The 19,830-nt window shown below is 36.7% G+C and overlaps 1 protein-coding gene across 1 annotated transcript in view; it reads right to left on the bottom strand.

Moving 5' to 3' along the window:
• LOC145675726 (uncharacterized) overlaps window positions 1–18,523 on the bottom strand; it is a 1,359,799-nt gene extending 1,341,276 nt beyond the window's left edge. Inside the window, exon 1 of the mRNA XM_081746346.1 lies at window positions 17,690–18,523. The gene's annotated coding sequence lies outside the window, so the exon portion shown is untranslated. The remainder of the gene's footprint in view (window positions 1–17,689) is intronic.
• Between the last annotated feature and the right edge of the window lie 1,307 nt (window positions 18,524–19,830).

The raw sequence follows: 19,830 nt of genomic DNA, 5'->3' as shown, positions 1-19,830 counted from the left end.
AATAAACTATTGCCAAACAATCATGACTGATATTACATGGAGAAAAGAGTGAAGACATGGAAAAACGCGAAGAAAGAACGTGTTTACTAACCTTAAGGATGGTCTTAACCCGGAAAATTTAAATGTTTTGATATGCTTCATGCTAGATCTCAAAAAATATGCATGGTGCAGCAATTAGGCCCGCTTTTGTTTGTGTTCAGTTGTGTAAAAGCTTGCGAGTGGTGTTTGTTCCATCTTTGTAGCTCCATGATCATTGCCAGGTCTATACGGTAAGGGAGTTAGCTCCCCTTTGCACCCACGACACCCATCGTCGAACTGGACTCTGGTGTTAAGTAGGTATGGGCACACGGATTCGGATCTCGGATATCCGGATCCTAAAAGATCCGGACATCCGGTTCCTGGATCCAGATCCGAAATTTGGAAGTTCGGATTCGGACTCCTGTTTTGAATATTTTTAGGCCTTAGGTTCGGACCCAGAACTAAAATATCCATATGTATAAAATAAACCGTTGAAGATCTGGCCATTTGCTTAGAAACAATATTTATTGGGTCGCGTTTTCCTGCGTTCGTTGTTCATGGTAATTATCCGTTGCTGCTGTTGTATTATCTGCTCGCAACTGACAATAAACTTAATGAAATGTACACCCCTCGATGGAAGTGTCTTAAAATCTTCGCACAATAGTACATCCCTTTTTAAAAACGTTTAAGCATATATAAGTAACGAACTAACGTGAATGACATCCTACAATCCATTTAAGAAAATACTAATTAAAATCATTGAAGAAGAAAGCAAGGGTGCCGATTTCTCTGTAAATTTGGGGGGGGGCATTCAGATTCAGAAGGTATATATATATATATATATATATATATATATATATATATATATATATATATATATATATATATATATATATGAGGATTTTAAGACAAATTGCATTAGAATTATGCCAAATACTGCATATTCATAAAAACAATAGGGGGCCCGGGCCCCCAGCCCCTCCAGGATCGGCGCTCTTGGAAAAAAAAGTATTTTTGAACGTGGGTCGGCGAGAAAATAATATCACGCTTATTTTTCTTAAATACTGACGTGAGTAGGTTCTAAATTAAAATTTGAAAGTTGTATTAAATTCCATCATTTCGTGGATGTCTCATCTCGTTTCGGGTGCAACACTATTCGTTGACAATTTTGGCATTTCTTTTTATAGGCCTATGTCTTAAATTACATAAGAGTTTTCGGGAACCGTAAGTAATCATTAATTTTTTTTTATTTGTCGGCGTTGTGCGCTTCTTGGGTTGGCCACCCTTGTTTGCTAACTTATTGTTTTGTGACATGCAACTTACGCCATGCCAAGAAAATGCTTACTAAGCTTAGTAGAAACACACAGTAGGTACTTTCCCGTTTCTATGAAACTACGTGGGTGGGTCGTACGTAACCGAAATTTGTATTGGTAGCAATGGTGATGCAAAGCTGATCTGTACTTACTCGTCATTTGCTTATCTTGTGCTGCCGTGTGGTTTTTCATTTGACTGTCTGGATTAACAACGATAACGCTAAATTGAACTGTATTCGACGGCAATTTATTTTACGTCCTGGTGGTGTATGGTTGTGTTCTACGATAGAGGTAAATCCAGATTGGGCCAAGAATGCTATTTGGAAACACTTTCAAAGTGAAAAACCAAAAGGAACTGCCACTTGCAAATATAGAAGAATTGAAATATGAAATAAAGGAAGTACCAGCGCGTTGTGGAATCACATAAAAGGACGACATCCAACAACAATAATGCAGCCTGAAGTGTTACTCTCCGTAGATGAACAATTTTGTCTAACTCAGAAAGTAGGAAGACAATTCAGTTTAAATGACAAGAAATGGAGTCAAAATCTCATTTTCACATTTTTCGGGGTTAGACCACTGTTGCACACACCCCATCATTTAGTCTTTAGTATATGTTTAAACGTACTAAGAGTATGCCACTTTCATCTCAAATGAGTAATTCTATAGGTCTGCCTTTTGTTATCCTATTATTAATCTAGTTAGGATTAAAACTCGATTGTTTGTGAGATCTATGATAATATTTTCAGATTGTGAGATCTATGATAATATAGGATTTGTGACGTAGGGCACTACTAAGGAAGAATTTTGAGAAATTCGACTCGGAACGTGGAAATGGGGTGGGAAATCAATAAAATGGACGTACCTCCGAAATCCTTGACGCTAGATACTTCAAATTTGGTATTTGGGTTTCTCATTGAAAATAATTTGATACTTAAGTATTTTTTGATATTTAAATTAGAGGGGGCAAGAAAGAGGTAGAAAGTAAAAAGGGGTAGGAATTGCAATTAGTTTAATAATATGCCGATTTCTCGGAAAATTAAAGAGTTAGAAACATGGAATTTGGCATTTGGACTCCTCACTCAAAATAATTCGATACATATTTCAGCGGGATACCAGAATGTTACTACATACAACATGATATTTGAACTGAGATTCGGCATGGTTGTAGGTTTACGAGGTGCGAGGCTGTAGGCCGATCAAATGAGATATCAGAGGGTCTGAGGGCTAATTCTCCAAACATTTCTTTTTAAATTGAGTACGATTAGATGCTTTTGTGGTGCGAGGCTGTAGGCCGAGCAGTAACGGGGGTCTGGTGGCGAAGCCCCCAACTAGCCGCAGGCTAGTAAGTATATAAATGTACTTGAGTAATGACTGGAAATTGCATGTATACCTATGGACAAAATTGCATAAGTAGCCACGAGAAATGTACGCTTGCCTTTAAAATGCCTTTAAAATAAAAATTTTAAAAAGCCAACAAAATGTACTCTTGAATCAGTTGTGTATTATGCTTGCGCAGGGGCGGATTTAGGACGAACATCTGGAGGGGACGGATGGACTTTTAGGGGGCGGTTGGGGATGCTAGCAGTGAAAAATTACTTAGATCTGAAATTACCAAAATTACTACTGAAGTACACTGTTAATGATGCCGCTGGAGTAGGGGCGAACGACCCTTTGCCCTCCCCCTGGATCTGTCTATGTATTTGCGTGAATGATAAATCTCCTTATACAACCTATTCAGAGTTAATAGTGGCGGATTACTAATTATAAAGATAAGTGTTACTGCTCGAAGCTGCATATGGTGTTATGAACACACATACAGATACATTAATTGACATTTAGAACTTTATCTCTACTACAATTTTTAATACTAACTGGGGTAGTACGGTTACAGAGAAACGTAGTGTTAAAGAAAGAAAAAAAAAAGCTCATCAAGAGCAAGAAAAGGAAGTTGTTCCTTAATTTGATTTGATCTATATTTTATGGGCTGTTCTATTAGCTATGGCCTAGCCCATCACGCCTTGGAAATGGCATCATTCAGTGACCATAATAACTCAGAAAGGATTAGGAAAGGAAGCAGCGTAAGCCTAATGAAGCCTGGGCTTGCGACTAAGGTTTCATCCCAGCATTTTGAATAGTTTTACAGAAAACAAAGAACAAACTTCAGTCAAGACAACCGCTTTAAAAAAGATTTACTACCTGTTCGATCGAGTGTTTCCACTAGAGTCGAATCTAACAGTGAGATTGCTCTCACCAAAGTCGACAGTGTTAGTCAAACAAATTTGTAGTAACTGTGACACAATAAGGCATGAAAACCAAATATCGACAGAATGAAAATAACGCAAGGCTGTCACACGATCACATGCCACAAGTGTCTTAAGATCATGTTTTAAGCATAGGATTGAAAATCACTTTGTCAATGATTTCGAAAACTTTGCTGATTCGGAACACCCGAATTTTTTGACACGGAATTTCGGATCCGCATCCAAGATCCGGATTTTCGGATCTGGATCAAGATCTGAAATTTCGGATCCGAAAAGATCCGGATTTGGACATCCCTAGTATTAAGGCACTTAATGTATCAACAGAGTATCATTAAAATCCAATCAAAGTTATAAAATTTAATATGTTCACAAGGTTGTGTTATATAGAATAGACTAGCCTTTGGCTAACTGGGGCTCTGCCGCTAGACCTCCACGTTTGGTCGGTTTACGGCCTCAAACCTCTAAAACTACAATTCTACCAAATTTTAAGTTTCTTTTCGTATATCAACTATCTAAAAGATAATATTTAGTATCACAAGAAAACACCGATTTAAATAACATGGGAATTACTCCATCCCCCTTTAGACTTTAAAAACTAAAAATATTCACTTTCGGCAATTTTCCTGTGGGTTAGTCCCGGAAGTCTACAATTATGCCAAATTACATCATCCTAATCATGCCGGAAGTGCCGAAACATTTTGGGGTGTAGAGGATGTCCCGCATATAAATAACACTGGGAAGATCTTTTAGTTCCCCAAAAAACCTCTCTACGGTTGGAAAGTTTTATTTTTTGTGATTTACTTAGGGAGCGCTAACGGAAACGTACAAGCATATCGAATTTCAAATTTTTAATTCCAATTCTGTACTCCTTTATTCTATGTCAGTTCATATAGTTTTATATACAGTTAGGATAGATGTAACGCAAGCCTGTGAACATATTAACTTCTGTAACTCGGATTGAGTTTCAATTACACTTTACTGATACATTGAGTGCCTTAATACCGCGGTCCATTTCGACGATGGGTGTCGTGGGACCAAGGGGAAACTAACCCCAAGGGCGCCCATCAGGGAAGGCAAGGTGGGGCGCTCGACCCCCTAAGAGGAAATTGTACTTGGGAATATCGAAAACCCAATAGAATTTTTACATTAGTTACAGCAAAATTTGAAACTATATTTGAAACGTCGCTTATACTTGCCCCCCCTTGGAAACCACACCATGGGCGCCCTTGACTAACCCCCTTGCCATATAGACCTGGCAATGATCATGGAGCTACAAAGATGGAACAAACACCACTCGCAAGCTTTTACACAACTGAACACAAACAAAAGCGGCCCTAATTGCTGCACCGTGCACAGTTTTTGAGATCTAGCATGAATCATATCCAAATATTTAAATTTTTCCGGGACCGAAGTGCCTTCTTCGCGTTTTTACCATGTCTTCACTTTTTTCTCCATACAATGTCAGCCACGATTTTTTTTTTTTTTTTTTTTTTTTGGCAATAGTTTATTCAATATACAGAATTATTTTGTGGCCTAAGCAGCACTTTGCCCTCCTGAGATTTTGCACCCCAAAAATGGAATCAAAATCAGAAACTTCAATTTTCGGACCCCATAAATCTACGTTGCCAGTAGCATCATAGATGTGGATATTTCTGCAAACTCTTTATATGCAATAATATTCAGCTCAAAACTTATGAACCCCTCATTTAATGCCATTCCAAAATACAGCCCCTTTAAAAGTGTAGTTTTCTGTAGTTTTTTCCCGGTGATTTTATGTATTGATTTGCAACTCTGCATATTTATTTAGAAGCAAAAGTGTACTTAAGTCTCTCCTGTAAACAATCGTTTTAGTTTGGTGTTCGTCTGATTCGTACGCCCTGAGCAACTGTAGTTTTCGTAAACGCTTGCAAATGCAAAAATTGGCACTCTACCGACAACAAAGATGGCCGAAATTCAGAAACACTTGTACAGTCCGCAGCAAAAAGCCTGCAACATGAGCATGTAAGTTTATTGTGAAACTACACCTAATAGCGCAGGGAATCAACATAACGTCTAAATGGCACGATTCGCCAGAGAAACCTCGGCATCCTCCCATGCACACTTATTTTGGAGCAAAAGACTTCGTCGTTTCACAATAAACTTACATGTTCATGTTGCAGGTTTTTTGCTGCGGACTGTACACAAGACAACTTGAATGATGTTATTGATTTTCTCGACCTCAAATTTTAATAATTTTCGTTGATGGCCGAGCAACCATTTTCACCATCTTTGGACTACTTCAGATGGTTTGACCCCTTTTCTACATATTTTTATCATAGGCAACCAACATTACTTTGCTACTGTACAGGTTGCATAGAAGCTAGGGAGTTCACACAGATTTTAACCGTAATATGGGTAGCCACTTTTCTACATATCCTTTTTGTTATAGGCAACCAACATTACTTTGCTACTGCACAGATTGTGTAGAAGATATAGAATGTTACAGTGGTTGAAATGAGACGGCATGCGGTAGTATGCCATACCGCCTCTGGTTTTTCTCTGATCAAGACATACCGCCACTGGAGAGTAGATGCTAAATACCTTTAATAAATCCATTTTTTAAACACAGTAATCAACGAATAGCTTTGCACGTAAAAAGATTTTATTTCTTACGTAGACGTATGTAATAATTTCTAAGTTGACAACACCGACATTTTTGTTATCTTTTTCCTACCTTTTGTTTTTAAAATGAGGTGTCTTTAAAAAAAAATCATCTAGTTTATATTTTTATGTGCCATATTGAATTGTTTCTTTCTTATGTACGTATGTGTGTGTGTGTCTTCTTGCGTTCATGCATATAAATGACGTGTTTTGAGCATGGGAGGATTTAGGGCTTATTTGGAGTGGGAACGAATCTTCCGGGGTTTGGAATACTCCTCAATCGAATGGGAGGTCCGAGAGTTTTCTTGCGGAAGAATTTTAATACAAAAACTCGGTTTTTAATCATTTTCGTGTATAATTCTCTATAATACAATATAATGGGATTAAAAATATATATATATATGTTCAGAAAGTTGTATACTGGGGGTCAAAGTCTTCCCATGTCCCCCGAGAAGCTCTACAGAGAAGTTCCCCAATGGTTTTCAATCATTATGAAATACGGTAAAAATGCAATCTTTTAGACAACATACTCTCACTGTATTTCAACATTAAGATAGATGGCATGTTGAGTCAAAATCATAATAAAAGAAACCGCCTCTGATTTTCTTCCACTTCGACCACTGGTTATATAAATTCTAAACACGTTATCGATAGCTGCTGTTACCCGTGAAGATGTTAACATATCAGGTATAACTCCGTTGATGAAGTCTTCCGAGATAATTGATCAAGCTTGTCTCTTACAAAATATCAAAAAATTGACTTTCGTTTCCCAATGTAAAACTACGTTAGACTTCCAAATTGTGCTAATTCAATTTTGAAATTCATTTTTAACTACTGACTGTAATGATGGAATACGGACAAAGATAGAACCTGTTCCTCAGGCACTGACTCCATATCATATCAAAAAGCTATTATTCATTATCTCTTACTATTTTTGCGCAATAAAAATTAATACAGGGTGGCCCAAAAATAACTAGTGGCCCAAAAATAACTATACAGTACCGTACTGGTCAGCTCATTGCATTTTATATCATTTCTTATTGTTATCCATCACGTGGACTTAGTTTCTTTATTGTTCTTACAAATATGTTTTTACTTACATCTTAAGCTGGGAAGAGCCGAAACAAATGAACTCATAAACTAGAATGTTATACTTGATCAATGCAGGGGTGTATACTTACTTTTGGACCACCCTGTATTGAAACAACAGGTGCAGGTTTGGCTTTAGAATTTTAATTTTGGGTAGGCCTGCTCCCTCGTTTATGGATATACATATACACATTTGATTGATTAATGACAGTAGGAAATTACTTTTACAGTAGTTGTTGATGCTATTTGTTAAATAATAATCTATCATTAATATAAATAGGGGAAAATATATTTTCTCTTTAGTGTTTCTTTTACCGTTTATATATGTTTTTTTTAATTTTGGGGGGGTTGGCCCCTTGCCTACCCGGCCTACCCGCTAAAGCCGCCACTGATGTATATCACTAATTGTGTCTACCACTTTTTGTTGCAATAGAAGAATAAAATCTGAGGTGAAACATTTTCTTACGGACTGAATCCATACCAAGAAAACTGCTTATCGCTATCTATTTTGGTTGCGTCTACTATGCGATCAGTGTGTAACCGAAAAATCTTAATTTTTACCACTTCCAGTTTCAGCAGGTAGATAAAAGTCGAGATAAATCTCATTTTTGGGGCACTGTGTCTGTATCAAGAAAACATTTTTTAATATTTCTTACTAGTTTTGCTCTATAGAAATAAGTATCGAAAACGACAGCACTAGTAAATTTTAACCACTTCCGGTTTTGTTAGAGTGTTGCAGGTGATGATAGTATGTTGTCTTGAGACTGAATCGATTGATCTTTTGTCGCCATCTATTGACGATTTTGCTCTATGGCGATCAAATGGTTGAAAGCCGAAACTGTTGACTGCCAACACTTTCGGTCTGAATTGAAGGTTAACGGAAGAGATGGAATCTATTCCTGGGACGCTGAAAAGATTCTAACTAGGGATCGCCAGAACCGGTTCCTGGTGGAACTGTTTTTCGGTTCTGAACGGATCCGGTTCCGGGACCGGCTTTTCGAACACAGGTCTGGAACCGGTGCCCAAGATCCGTTCCGGAACCGGGTTTCCGATCCACATCTGAAACCGGTTCCGGAATCGTTTCTGGAAACCGGATCTCCAAGAACCGGTTTCTCGCGGAACCGCTCCGCCGGAACCGGAACTTTGTGGCCATCTATAATTTTAACCACTTCTTGATATCTCTTACCGTTTTCGATCTGATATTTGTCGACAGACGGATATTTGTCGACAGATAAGCTGACACTTATGCATAGAATAATTAGGAAGTCTCGAATTTGCTTTCATTCATAATTTATTGTGTGGAGTAAAAGACGTACGTATGACATTACAATACTATAGGCCCATTTAGCGTGGATCATTAGATCTAGGAGGCTCAGGTGGGTAGGTCATACAGCCAAAATGGAAGAAAGCAGAAACGCATTCAAAATTTTAAAGGGAAACTCAATCGGAAAAAGACCATTAGGAAGACCTAGATACAGATGGTAGGACAATATTAAGGTGCATCTCGGAGAAATAGGAATCCAATGTAGAAACTGGATACAATTGGCAAAGCAGAGAAGTGACGAGAGCTTTTCTGAATGCGGTATTGAATCTCCAGGTTTCGTAGGCAATAGAATTAGTTAGTATAATGAGCAGACAAGTCATCGTTCGGAAAACCAATACAGGATCTGAAAATTTATGTTGTGACGTTAACGCCTCTACTTTTTCTTATTTTACGACATCTAACGATTATTGTAAGACAGTAAGAATCATTGGCGACGGACTGCATTCCCGAGATATCGAGTTGTCTAAAATTCGATCGATCGATAGATTTCGTAAATTTATAACGACCACTAAATGTGTATTACTATGAAAAACATTAGTTTGTAATTAGCTTAATGCTTTTTTTTTTTTTTGCATATTTTATATGTCGTTATAGTCCTCAGTCCGTATATTTATATAATCTAGGTTACTGTTTTATCAAAATACATCTAAACACTTCATTTAGATATTATCTTTTTTTGTTGTAGTACGTAATAAATTAAACATTTACACACTTTTAAATATTGTACATGTATCTATCACAAGATGGATTCTCTATATATTATATGTTTTCCGTTGCTATGACGACTTACAAAACATGTCATATCACTATCACAACAGAACATCGATCATAATAACAGAAAAGAAATTACATCTATTTCTCTTTATATTTTCTTCTTCTTCCTTTTGAACAGCTTGTGCATATTTTAAAAGCACATTTTGCCCGTAAATACAAGTTATTATATAAAAATTACACAATACTGTTACATAATGTCGCCCGAAAAATGGGACTTTTCTGTTTAAAAATAAAAAAAAGTAATTCTGGACCGTTGGATATCACATATTGGTTATTTGAGTTTTCGAATGACTCTCGTATATGCAATAATTACAATTCATACAATCATGTGTCATATTTTACTTTTATATCAATATTACTTTCATATTTATCTTAATTCTTATAATTAATTTCATTTTATACACTTCAACATTGACAATAGAAGGTACATTCAAATAACGTTATAAAAATTGTTTAATTTAAAGTCCTTCCGAGGCCATCGATACGTGTTACAAGTTGGAAGTTAACAAAATCTATGTCATTTTCTTGGGCAAAACTAAGAAGATTGCAAAAAGGATATTATTATGATGTTTGTATGATTGTTTTCTTAAATGAGAAAGGATCAAATATATGATATATTCAAACAAAATGCAATTTATAAACGAAATATCGACAATATCTAGAACAAAACACGATAATCAACATCATAACATAAACTAACATAAATAAAGAAATTATCATATTAAGAATTAGTTCAACGATTAAATGTCATTCATGTTAACTTTGGTTACAACTGACGAAGCAACTAATGTCTTAACTAATTGCATCCATTTGCTTTTATTATACTTCGAAGGACGCCATAATTTAAGTTCGTCAATATTGCGTAAACCCAAAAATTTTCCAGTCTTCACGTTCATTAATTCGAAAACTTTAGGATTTACTTGCCTTATACATAAATATGGTCCAGCAAATAAATCACAAAATTTATAAATCCTTTTTAAGGACGCATCGCTTTGAGAGTTTAGTTTTACAAAGACTAAATTATTTATTTTTTGAACATTTATATTATCTTCATAGAATTCAAATAAAGTACAAATAACAAACGAAATCATAACGATATTTACAGTGAAAATAAACAAAAATCAATTGATTATAGTTTTCTCGGACGCCATAACTTTAGCTTAAGTTACATGACAAACGAATTCGTTTAGGTTTCATTGAAAATCATAAATCGGAATACAATCTTGCGCGTTATTTACATCTACAGTTCTTTGTTTCCTATTTCAAGATTTTTTTCCATCTAGGAAATTTCTACGAAATCCAATTCAAGGCAAATTAGATCTAATGATTACATGCTTCCTAAGTGTAGTACGATTACTATTACTGTTGTTACATTACCGGTACACGTGAATTTAACATTACTTTTTACATTAGAATCACACTTTAATCTCACATGTATATTTCGAACTTGGTTTCGATTAAGGTTAGTTTGGTTCAGGTTAGTACTGTATCGCACCATTGATGGATTTTCAAAATTTTGCAATGTCATACCTAGATGATTGAAGTCAACGCATTGCATCACGTTCTGTAAAAGCACCATCGGATTGTTCACTATTATAATTTTGGTCTTTTCGTTGAGTGAACATTTCAACAGCTCCAACTCAATCGACCAATCAATACAAGCATTGGTGGGAACACATGTTCTCTTTCAAAATTTCACGAATACTGGAATCAATTTTCTTCTTGCTACATGAACCAATGTCGTGTACATATCATTAAACGATTCTATTACAATTACTTCATCTCCAGAATTAACATCATGTTGAATATACTGTGAATAAAAGCAACCAATAGCATTCACTAGACGAAGATGACCATAACTTTTTGCATATTGATGCATACTAAAATCTTCGTTACACGCAGCATTACTAAGACAATCAAAAACATTCGAATAAAGAGAGAAGTCGAGATAATCCAATTCAACCTATATCGCAGTATGTTTTTGCGAACACTCAACAAATTTCATCCACACATTTAAATCAATGACATCATATTCCTTTGTCGATGCAAATTTAGGATCTACATTCTCTATAGTTTCCATGAAAGATTCAGGTTCACTTATTTGGTTACTGTGTTCATTAATTATAGTTTCTGCAACTACAACTGAATTTTTCACTTCGATGAACCTACGTAGTATTTGTTCCATTTTGTGATCACTCTGTTCAATTCGCTGGTTTGCATTCTCAATTTGTCGTGATAAATGTTGACCATTACTGTCGAGTTATTGCTTCAATTGTACAATTTGCTGATTCATTTGCTTACCAAAATCTTGCTTCAATTGTCCTATTTGCTGATTCATTTGTTCACCAAAATCTTGCTTCAATTATCCTATCTGTTGTTTAATAAGGTCATCTAGGTCAAAGAAAGTGTACATTTGTACATTTCTCGATTACCAGTTGCTTCAGATGTATTTTCACTACCAGGAAGACTCATTTTAATATTTCTGAAAATTTTTCTTCCACTCCTTAATAAGGTATGTTACGTTTTGATGTATTTAATAAAATTACTACGTAACCTTAAAATCAATCTGCAGCAAGGGCGCCCATCAGGGGGGGCAAGGTGGGGCGCTCGCCCCCCCCCCCAAGAGGAAATTGTACTTGGGAATATCGAAAACCCAATAGAATTTTTACATTAGTTACAGCAAAATTTGAAACTATATTTGAAACGTCGCTTATACTTGCCCCCCCCCCTTGGAAACCACAACATGGGCGCCCTTGATCTGCAGTTTTTTATTTAGGAGAATGTTTACACAAATCACCTCTCACAAATCTCCTGAATTCCTGAGGCGGCAAACCACCAATTTATAACGACCACTAAATGTGTATTACTATGAAAAACCTTAGTTTGTAATTAGCGTAATGCTTGTTTTACATATTTTATATGTCGTTATAATCCTCAGTCCGTATATTTATATAATCTAGGTTACTGATTTATCAAAATCCATCTCAACACTTCATTTAGATATTACATTTTTTATTGTAGTATGTAATAAATTAAACATTTACACACTTTTAAATATTGTACATGTATATATCACAAGATGGATTATCTATATATTATATGTTTTCTGTTGCTATGACGACTTAACGAAACATATCATATCACTATCACAACAGAACATCAATCATAATAACAGAAAAGAAATTACATCTATTTCTCTTTATATTTTCTTCTTCCTTTTGAACAGCTTGTGCATGTTTTAAAAGCACATTTTGCCCATAAATACAAGTTATTATATAAAAATTACACAATACCGTTACAAATCAAGACGAGGGGTCGGTAGATCTCGTAAAATAAAGGCGAGCGATTGGAAGATTTCGTAATATCAAGGCAAGCAATCGGTAGATATCGTAAAATCAAGGTAGTTGATCGATAGATCTCGTAAAATCAAGGCGAGAGATTAATAAATCTCATGAAATCGAGACGAGCGATCGATTGATCCCATAAAATCAAGGTGAGCAATCGGTAACTGTCGTAAAATCGAAGCAAGCGATCGGTAGATGTCCTAAAATCAAGGCGGGCAATCGGCACATCTCGTAAAATCAATACGAGCGATCGATTGATTCCATAAAATCAAGATGAGCAATCGGTAGATGTCGTTCAATCGAGGCAAGCGATCGGTAGATTTCGTAAAATCAAGGCGAGGGATCGATAGGTCTCGTAACATCATATTTGATAACAGTGTTAACTCAAAATCGCAAATTTTGAGATATACCAATTGGTTATATAGTGCTATCTTATTTAAGGGGGCATATATTTGTAAAATCTACATAAGAAATGCGTTACTTGATTTCACAATACGATTATTAAAGGAATCATAATGTATTTGGATCTTACCTCTCACATGCAGTGTTCGAAGTGGGAAAGAAGCAGAGGCGGTATGTTTTACTTTGATTTTGACTCAACATACCGGCTATTTAAATATTGTCTTGATCACTGAAAAAACAGTGACGGTATGTCCTCATTACTGAAAAAACAGAGGCGGTATGGCATACCACCGCATACTGTCTCACTTCGACCACAGTTCATATGTGTAACATGCGGAATATGAAATGCAGTGTACTCTTAACCATATAGTACTCCATAAGGATGACATGATGAAGTGAAGTGCTATTTGAAACCGGTGTTCAAAGTGATCATAGATGTGTGGCAAAGCTGTGCCGCACGCAAGGCATATGTTCTTATCCCATACAAAGTGTTTCTTCATGCATACCCACACCGTTGCTGACGCGCCTTCTCTCTTAGAAGGACCTCGCTCAGACCTCCTGCTGCGCTGTTGAATTGACTCTGTTCGATATTCATAGCATTAGTGCTTTATGGTGCCCACCTTGGTCTTTTTTAAGTTGGTTTGTCTTTTTACTCAGCCCTTCTAAAATAAATCTGCACCCAATAATGTCTTTCTAAGATAGTATGAGTGCATTTTGTGCTAAGAGAAGTTATGTTCCAGTGTGCTCCTCCTAAAATAGGATAATATCGGTTATTCCAACCATGAAATGTTCAAAGATAAAAACATATATCAATAGCTATGACTCCACCGAGCTGAAGAAAATTATATTTGGGGAGGGGGAGGGGTAATTCTCATTTGTAATTTTCAAGAAAATCCAGAAACAACTTTTATGAAGGTAAAAAAAAATCGTGGTCAACACTAATTTGCAATGGTATTTTCAGAAGATATTCTCCGGGACAGGACCGCCCATAGATTTCATGGGCCACCAGAAAAATTTCACGGGCCCTCAGTATTGTGAACTCCGTTCGTTTTCTGATGTAAATAGCAAATAACAGTTCAGAAATCTCTTAAATTCCTATATTATCACTGTACTAAACTTTATTCTTGTCTGGGGACACGGCGGATCAGTATTAGCCCTTTCAACACGGCTAATACTGAGCTAATCGACTAATCGTTGAGAACACCATTTTTCTTTCTTCTTGTACGCGCCCAAAATGACCAATCAGAAACCAAAACAACTGCAAATCGTTGAACGAAACTTACACAATCACTGCACGCCGTTTTGAAGCGCAAGAGTATTAGGGGGCACTTCTACATCAATTTTAATCAACCCGCACAATTGTGTTTCCCCGTGTTGAAAGGGTTAGAGCTCTTACCTCTTGTGTGTGGGGTCCCTGGGTTCGACTAGTCTCTAAATTCCAATATTATCACTTTACTGAACTTTATTTTTGTCTAGGAGCACAGTGGCTCAGTGGTAGACCTCTTGTGCGTGGAGTGAATAGTTCTATCTTTGGCCAAGTAAATTTGTGGCGGACAACATCGTGCTTGAGGGTTTTCACCATGTACTGCCGTTTCCTCCCTCATACTCATTCCACCACTTCTACCATCGTCATTCACTTGCTTTACTCATCGTCTTCCTTAGCCTTAAAGAGCATAATCGTGGGACGTTTAATACTTACAAGACATTTCATTTTCATTTTTTATTAATGTCACCAAAAACTGTTAAGAGGCCTTATCACTGCGAAATTAAAATACTGCTAATTTTACAGTAATTATCTGATATCTTCAGATCGATAAAAGGTCATCAAAATGTGGAACAAGATCGCCCTAGGCAATATTATTTTGCATGAGGTACTGTTATCACGAGTCTCCTAGTAGCTTTCCGTTTGCAGTCATTTAGAAACGCGAAAATAAATGCCGATTTTCTAAATGATTGGAAATCGGTATATCATGTAAAATAATATTGTCTAGGGCGATCTTGTTCCACATGTTGATTATCTTTTTTTTATCTATTTGAAGATATCACATAATTACTGTAAAATTAGCGGTATTTTATTTTCGCCGTGATGGGGCCTCTTAAGACACTTACTAGTCCTTTTTTCCAAATTTATATATATATATATATATATAATTAAATTTAATATCCAGGAAATTTATAATTTATTTTGTCACTATCGGGAATTTTAAACTTTGAAAAAATCAGAATTCAGTGAAGAAAACTTAGATACAAAAGCGTCGCTAAATCCCCGGCCTGCCCGACATTTGTCACGGTTGTCCTTATTCTGCATGCCTGGGCAGGAACGTCACTTCAGATTATGCTTGGAAATCGGGGGGAGGAGGCAAAACCCTAGATGTCAGTAGATCTTCTGAGTTTTCATTGATGTATTATTATCATATAGATTAAAATGTATGCAAATATCAAACTCAGAGGGAGGAAATTGCCCCCCCCCCCCCTCCGTGGAGCCCTAGATGACGATAAGGTGGCCAGATGTCCTGCTTTTGGCCGGACAGTCCGGATTTTCAAGGTCCTGTCCCGTGTTCAGCTTTGTAGTCGAGCCGGACGCCCATTTGTCCTGCTTTTCACTTGTCTCATTATAGATGTTTCACTTTTCATTATTTTAGTGGCTCGATGGCTCCAGTCTCACGACATTTCAGAATTTTGTAAAGTAAGAAACGTTTATAGAGTTCCAAAATTTAGAGTGCAATGACATATTTAAAGAATTCTTGCAGAACAAGCGTCTATTGAAAGCCTCTCGAAGAGCAGAGAAATATAAGAATTTTAACACGTAAATGTAGCTATTTGTAAATGTAGCTTTCCCAGCTTGTTTGAGCCAAAGATGCCTAAGCGCAATTAATGAACTGAATTGAAATGAAATGAAATCTTTCTTTTACGTCCCAAGATTATACCGGCTAGGCTAAAGGAGACGGTGGTGTTGATGACAAATGAATAGAATGGTGGAATGAATAAAGTGGGAGGAAACGGGAGAACCGCGAAGAAACCCACGTGCACGGTATTTGTCCACTACAAAGTTCATTTGACTCGAAGCGGGGGGTCGAACTAGAGACCTTAACCACCAGAGGTGAACGCTCTACCATTGAGCCACCGCTCAACAATTAAAAAATTGAATCGTCATGTATGGGAAAAAGGTTTACAAATTCATAAAGTCCAGCTTTCTAAGTCAATGTGTCCGGCAAGGGCGCCGATTTCTCTGTAAATTTAGGGGAGGGGGGCATTCAGATACATAAGCTATATATATGAGGATTTTAAGACAAATTGCATTGAAATTATGCCAAATATTGTATATTCATAAATACAATAGGGGGCCACATGAGCTCTGGGAGGGCCCGGGCCCCCGGCCCCCCAGGATCGGCGCCCTTCGTCTCCCGCTTTTTAATCATTACCTTCTGGTCATCAATGATTAAAGGGAAGGAGTAGTGTTGTGAGAATATTGCTAACACCAACCCATATTGAGCATGATTGTTGATATGATCTGATATGACCTAGATATAAATTTTGTAGCCCCTGGATGACCACTCTATCTATTAACGTAAAAATGTAACTGTGAAACGTAACCCATCCAAGTTTTCATTACTAATGACAAGAATACTAGGACAGTCAGATTAGGATAATGAGATATTAATAACCTATTTTTTTTTATTAACTTCTAAATTTTAAATATCTTTCAATTAGGTATTGTTTTCAGAGTAGTACTTCAGTGGCGGATCCAGCCTGGGACGGTGGGCCTAGGCCTTCTCAGTTTTTTGAATGACAAAAATAATCAGTAAGCTATTATTTATATATTTTAAAAAGTTTATAGCAAACTCATCATAATCTGGGTTCTGGATGGACCCCCAGTTTTATCTTCTAGATCTACTTCGTGGTTCTACGTGATCTCTTCTTCCTTTATCGATGAGCAATGAAGCAGTGTGTCTCGTTACGAAGTCCATACCGAATAATTTTGCAAAATGCATATAATTGAACCCGGGACTTCGCAGAGATAAAAATAATGTCACATGCGGTTGTTACATGGAAGCACATTTATCGAACACTATATACATTTTACTCTCCTTGTAGGTCTAGTGGCACTCCTTTGGTGAACGTTATCCAAGGTTCGATTCCCGTGGGAAGGCATTTTAACGCATTACTGTCGTTCGGCTTCCAATAAGAAGGTGTGGAAAGAGGGATTCTAAATTCTAAAATAAATAAATACACCAATAAAAAATTTTATCTCTATTACTGCAAAATTTGTTTTTTGGAGATAAAAGTGGTTACGTTTCTCTACACATTAATGATATGATAAGCAACACTTTTATCGGTTTAAGAAATATGTTTATCGTACTACAAAGCTTGCAGCAATACGCCACTCCCCCTACTGTGGTGACGTTTGCCAAAGATAATATTTACAGAAACATTCTAATGCATCAGTCACCATGTAACAACACAGTATAAGAAAAAAAAAAGAAACAAAGTAATGCATTATGTACATACGAGAATACTTACCTGACTGACTGTCTGCCTGATATACTTCCCGTTCAAGCGATCTTTCATAAATGAATATGGTAATGTATCACACACTGTTTCACTTCACTCTTCGAACGATAAATACTAGAAACACATTGTGAGCTGAAATTGCGGTACAATCACTTTCTTTTTTTTTTTTTTTTCCTTTTAAACTTACCGATGATGTATTACACTTCTCTTTAGTAAAAATTTTACATACATGTCACTTTTATATAATATACACACGCGCGCGAACACGGTCAAAAAGTGCCGGTAAAGTGAAAATAATAATAATAATAAAAAAAAATCACACACACACATACACACTATGTTCACTGTTTGGTATTGTAATGACACATGTCACCATAGCGGCTTGTTACAGTTGATAATATATATTTTTACCCTCCTTTTTGTTTCATTTTGGAGATTACATATGTTCCAGCTGATGATAATAATGTGTTTCAATATGTACACGACCTGACCTGTTCAAAGATTATTTTGATAACTCGAATTTCACAATAGCGCTTTAAATATAATCAAAAAATCAACATAAAATATCACATCACTGCACTTTTTTATTTATTTATTTTATTATTTACGAAAATTTCCACGTGATTTTTTTTTAATCCGTGCTTCAAGATATTTTTTCTTTCTTTCTTTCTTTTTTTTTTTTAATACGCCCGGGCGACTCGTCCAAATATTCGCCACGCGAAGATCTCTGCGTCTATCGCCTAGTTGAAGTACGCGCTGTGTCTATTTCTACGCTGTTAAAACATCACCCGCACGCTTTGCGGCCCACTCGAACTCACACTACTTGAAGTTGAGTACGCAACGAAACGGTCCGGCAGGCTCCGGAGTCTGTGTGAATAGAGCGAGCGAGAGAGAGGTACCTCGATTGCAGCGCCACAACGATTGTGTGTGGGTAATTGTGGAACTAATAATTCACACACACACACACACTCTTACACACGTAATATAGCTATGTACAAATCGTTCGTATGTACATTATTAGTCTGACTGACACTCGAAGGTAAGTTTGAAATAAGGAAAAATCGACCAATCAAATTAGAAAATGAGTGATCGTTCTAGCTTCGTAATAAAATGGTTTTGAGTTCGAACCCTGGTCATGCTGATCAAGAAATTCTCTTAATGCTATCAGACTAACACTGGCTTGTTTTTATCTAACTACAGTAATTTAAAAATCAATAATTAACGTCTCGCAGTTGCAAATATTAGTTGTTTATTTTACAGGAATCATCTCTTGTTCAGGGGCGTCATTTAGGGGGGCAGGGAGGGGTATTTCTTTCCCCTGAGTTTGAGATTTATATAGATTTTATCAATAGAATAGTAGTAAGTCCGTGAAAAACGCGAAATTTTACATTTATCAAGGGGTCTTGCCCCCTACCCCCAAAGCCAAATCTGAAATGACGGTACTGCTCCTGTTATAGCCAATTAGCTAACAAGGAACCAGAGCGTTTGGTGTTCACCCTAAATTATTTATGCGTCTCTAAAACAAAACGTTATAGAAAATTTGTCTACAGTTCCAATTTTATTTATCAATTATTAAATTCATTTTAGCGCATTTTACTCATTTGTGCTTAAAAAAGGTACACTTCTTGCTAGATGCACCAAATATCTCACATAACATCGTTTTATTTTGTTTCCTTTTCTTTTTTGGGAAGCACGGTGGCTCAGAGGTACAGCCCTACCTCTGGTGCGTAGGGTCCCTGGTTCTATCCCCGGCCAATAAGTTCGTGGTAAAAAAAATGAAATTAAATCTTTAAGTTTTACGTCCCACGATTATGCCGGTTAGGCTAAAGGAGACGGTGATTATGAGAAATTAATGAAATGGTGGAATGAAGAAACGTGGGAAGAAACGGGAGAACCCCGAGAAAACTCACGAGCACGGTGTTTGTCCACCACAAAGTTCACCCGACCCGAGCTGGGATCGAACCAGCGGACCTCAAGCACCGGAGGTGAACGCTCTACCACTGAGCCACCGCGTCTCCTAAGTTTGTGGTGGACAACATCGTATCAGTAGGTTTCCTAGGAGGACTTTCATTTCCTCCAACATTCGCATTCCACCAATTCTTCCATAATTATTCACTTGCCGTAATCATCCGTCTCCCTTAGCCTAATGG

This window comes from Thermobia domestica, chromosome 18, assembly GCF_964235325.1.
Source record: "Thermobia domestica chromosome 18, izTheDome1.hap1.1, whole genome shotgun sequence".
NCBI classification, from domain to species: Eukaryota; Metazoa; Arthropoda; class Insecta; order Zygentoma; family Lepismatidae; genus Thermobia; species Thermobia domestica.
This window is presented reverse-complemented; position numbering and strand designations above follow the sequence as displayed.